Raw genomic sequence first — 4,854 nt, 5'->3', positions numbered from 1 at the left:
CCCATCCTGCCTATTTCTTCACAGATGAGGCCACAGTCATTTTCTCCCAGCAAAACTGGGACCCTGCCGTTCCCCTGCTCCCAGCTGCCCACAGTTGGCAAAACAGCAGGACATCTGCGCCCAGGGCCCCCTCTGTGGGTCCCCATCCTGGAGGCTCAGCCTCCCCTCAGGTGGCCTCCCTGCTTTTTTTCCCTCAGCCTCTGCTCAGGGGCCCTGAGATGCTGCTTACCTGCAGCTTCCTGGGAGGTCTTTAGGGCCTGCTGCCCCATCCCCTCTTCAGAAAGGCCTTCCTGGCTGCCTGCTGGCAGGTGCAGGCCCCGCTGCCACCCTCTCGGCCACCCTCTGTTCCGTGTCAGACCCTGACTGGGGGTGGGGGCTGTCTCTCACATCTCACCTCCCCTGCAGTGACCCCAGGAGATCAGCTGAATTTTCTTTCTCATCTCTTGTCCCCCACAATGACCATGACAGCGTAGACGATTCTCAGGTAGGTGCTGAGTCAGTTGTCTTTAGTCTCCCAACACATCTCCAGGAAAGAAGATCTTTCTATCCACCTGGTGCCACCTCCGGCGTCTTCCAGGGACACGGAGCATTGGTGCTAGGGAATCTCAGGGTTGGGTGGGATCCCGGGGATGGCCTGTCCACCCCGGGCCTAGTGACCGCTCCAGGGTGCACGCGTGACCCTTGTGTTTGCCCTGGGACCCAGGGTCTCAGTTCAGTTCAGTCGCTCAGTCGTGTCCGACTCTTTGTGACCCCATGGACTGCAGCACGCCAGGCCTCCCTGTCCATCACCAACTCCTGGAGTTTACTCAAACTCATGTCCATTGAGTCGGTCATACCATCCAACCATCTCCTCCTCTGTCGTCCCCTTTTCCTTCTGCCTTCAATCTTTCCCGGCATCAGGGTCTTTTCCAAGGAGTCAGTTCTTCGCTTCAGGTGGCCAAAGTACTGGAGTTTTAGCTTCAGCAACAGTCCTTCAAATGAGTATTCAGGACTGATTTCCTTTGGGATGGACTAGTTGGACCTCTTTGCTGTCCTAGGAACTCTCAAGAGTCTTCTCCAACACCACAGTTCAAAAGCAGGGTCTCATCCTCAGGCTTCGAAGATGGTAGGTGTGGTGGGCGATTAACGTAACGCTGACGGCAGGTGAGAGAGGATGCTCACCGTGGGGGAAATGCCTTAGACGGTCTGTCTCTGGGTTCCTTCCTCCTGAGGCCATGCCGCTGCTTGCTGCTTTCCCTTTAGGAATCTGACCTCAGGGCAGGGAGGAGCCCCACTGTGTGTCCTATGGCAGCACCTCAGGCCAGGCCATGTCCCTGGGTAGCGGGATGGGGTGGGAGGGCACTTGGAAGTGTGAGCTGATCCTGTGGGCAGCGGTGCTCCTTGCAGGTAAATGCTGGACATGGGCAGTCAGGGGCGATTCCGAAGCAGGGGTGTAACCAGGTGTGACTCAGTGTTCACAGGAATCCCTGGAGCCAGCGTGAAGGGTTTCCGCAGGGAGTGGAAGGGGAGGAACTGGTCAGGGAACAGGACTGGAATGAGAAGGGCTGCAAGGGAGGGCACATCATGCCCTCCATCAGCCCCAGCCCTTGTGTGATGAGGACACCGAGGGCCAGGGTGGACCTCAGAAATACAGCAGGCATGTTGTAGGCTTCCAGGGGAGCTCTCTTGACTCCGAGGTGAGCTGGCTTTCCACCACACCAGAGAAACCCCGTGTGACCTTTTCTCCTCCGCGTTCTGTGATTTTTTTGTCAAAGTCTTTCTATCCAGCCCTGCAGGCTACAATTGGGTCTCTTTCAGGGTCACGGGAGGGAGAAACCCTTTCCTCTGAGCTTTTCTCTTCCTGTTCCGCTCCAGTGGACACTTGTAAGCTCTGAATGGAGACCCCGGGTTCCTGGCTCACACGGGCTGGCGGGTGGTTCTGAAAGCAAAGCAGCTCCCACGTGTGGCCGGCCAGGCTGACCGGGCGGCGGACCCCAGAGAACACTTGGTCTGTGGTGGGCGGGCCGTCCCCTCCTCATTCCCATCTTGGAGGGTGGGTGCAGCTTTCTGCAACCTTTACGCTTCCATGTGTTGTGCTGTCTGGCCCTTGAGACTAAATGGATTCACTTTTACTGAAATAACACATTGCAAATATTTCATGGCTTCTAGTAAAGTTCAGTTAAAATGAGTTGAAATTGGAACTTAACAAGAGAAGTTTGAAAATCTTCCTTAAACTCTGAAAATAAGTTCACTTGGCTAGCATCCAAGAAGAAACTTCATCCCCAGGGATAATTCTCTTGAGAAGCTAAGGAGTCACTAATGACAGAAGAGAAAGGGTCTCAAGCAAACAGGCATCCGTAGGGAGGGTGTATAGGCGGAGAGGGGCTTCTCTGGTGACTCAGTCAGCAGAGAATCTGCCTGCGATGCAGGAGCCCTGGGTTCGATCCCTGGGTCAGGAAGATCCCCTGGAGAAGGAAATGGCTACCCAGTCCACTATTCTTGCCTGGGAGATCCCATGGACAGAGGAGCCTGGTGGGCTATTGTCCAGGGGCTCGTAAAAGAGTCAGACACGACTTAGTGACTAAACCACCACCATCCCCACAGGAGGAGAGAGCCTGCCTGCCCACCCCTCTGCTGGCCATGCTCCACCCCACCGCAGGCGCCCCTCTGGACCTGCCCTGAGGCTGCTTATCCTGTTTCTGTCCGTGCCTTTAGGGAAAGTGCTGGGCGCCACAAGGCGGGCCGGGCCTCCTCCCTTTTCCTTTGAAACCTGCAATCCTATTAATTACCAGACTCACTGCCATACACCTTCTTTTGATAAGCCTGGGTTTATTCAGGCCAGCCCCGCTCTCTCGGTGTCTGCACAAGCCCTGCCCGCTCCGTAATTGCAACTTCCTGCCAGGTTTGGCTGCTTCCGGCAGGATGCACAGGCTTCCGCAGGCTCCCAGGCCAGCTTCGGGCCTTTGGCTGCACATTCGGCTTGCTCGTTGGGTTAACAGAGGAAAAGGGTGTTGAACAGTATTCGGTGGGAGGGAAAGCTTCCAGCTCCTGGACTCTCAAGTATTTAGTTAAACATGTTTTGATTTTCCAGAAGAAGGAGGGAATTTGTAGATGGAAGAGTTTGCTGAAGACTGAGACAGGAATGCATGAGCTTTTGGTTCAAACTGTCTTCATATATATACATTTTTTCTCCCTCTCATTTTCCCTGGAAATAAAGTAAAGGGAATTCTAGGTAAAGACAAGGGCACAAATACCCATAGTGAAAAATGAGCCAGAAACAAAAGAAAAAATCAGTAATAGTGATCTGGTTTTCATTTAAAAGTGTAGTATTTTGTTAGCCATGAATTATGCATTGATTTTGATTCCTTAGGTACTGCATTAAAAACAAAAAGATGATCACTGATTTTTTTTTGACATCTTCAGTTTTACACTCAAAGCCTCACAGTTCTGTGTCCCTTCACCCCACTCCTGGCCTGGGGCTGAGCCCTGTGGTCACAGGCCTTTGGTGTCACTTTAGCATAGATTCACTGATGGAAGTAAAGAAATAGATTCACCCATGCCTCCCTGGCCTCCTGCCTGGGTCTCCCTTCTCGCTTCTCCTTTCTCTGTCTGGCAAACTCTCACCCTTCAAGTACCTGCTCCATGTGCCCTTCTTTTTAAGCCTTTTTTGGTTCCTCTGATGCTGGGAGAACCCCTCTCATCCATGCTTCCGCAGCACTTGCGCCCACTGTGGTCTAGCCCTGACCGCCCTGCATGTAAAATCCCCCCATCTGGGTCTGCTGCTGTGTTCCTCACCAGACATCAAGGTTGGGTGCCAAGCTTTATTTGTTTATGCCTTGCTTGGTCTTCTTAGTATATGGTTGGTGGGCATTCACTGAGCTATTGCACTGCAGTTACCTGGTGCTGAGATGGGTTTTTTTCAGTATCAATAAACTGTTAGTCTAGAAAAAGGAGCTGGTCTGTGTGAGTCCTTGGCCTTGTTCCTGCGACCATGGGGCCCATCCACTGGTCTAGTGATCGGCTATCTCTGATCAGCAGCTTGGGGATCAGGATGAAGAAGGTGCTTACCCCTGAGAGTAGGATTTCGGAAGCAGGGGAATAACCCAACAGGAAGCCCAGTGGCTGGATGGGGAGGGAAGCGGAAAGGGTAGGGGAGATATTGGAGACATCCACTACATGAGGTTCATTAGTCAATATTTGCTGAGCAGCTACAGGGTTTGGTTGACTAAGAGATAAGTGAGTTATGCTTTAAACCACAGGTGTAATTGGATACTGGGTGGGAGGTGGGCTGGCAGGAAAGGTGGGGGACCCTGCAGACAGGGGACTCAGGGAATGAGTCCTTGGGGGCACCGAAGGGCCCAGTGGATGGATGATACTGACAGAAGGAAGTGATTAGGTGATACCTTTCCAAAATGTAGATCTTCAGAGGGATCTGCACATATATTTTTTTCCTTTAAACTCAGGTCAGGGAAAAGAGGAAGCTAAATGCTAGGGAAAGGCTATTGGTAACTCCTGCCAAAATAACTTGATAAGATTTTTAGTTTTACTGCTCTGGGGTATTTAAGGAAGATAAATAGGTTTTGCAATGAGATGACAGGGCACAGACTGGCTATTATAAGCTGGACTTCTGGAGAAGCAGCGGGTGATGATTTAGGAAGGTCGTAAAATGGAAAAGCAGAAAACAATAACAAAAACAGTGATACATTAGAATCCCAGAAGTGATGGAGATGGTTTAGTTATCTAGGACTATATGAAAAATTGACCCTACGTAACTGCCTGAAATGACAGCCATCGTATTGGGTCTGGTTCTGTGGGCCTGCAACAGGGGCTTGGGCACCTGGATGCCCATCCTGGGGCACTAGGGAGAGGGCTCTT

Source organism: Muntiacus reevesi, chromosome 3 (assembly GCF_963930625.1).
Source record: "Muntiacus reevesi chromosome 3, mMunRee1.1, whole genome shotgun sequence".
NCBI lineage: Eukaryota > Metazoa > Chordata > Mammalia > Artiodactyla > Cervidae > Muntiacus > Muntiacus reevesi.
The sequence above is the reverse complement of the archived record's forward strand: the minus strand, read 5'-3'. Positions refer to the sequence as shown.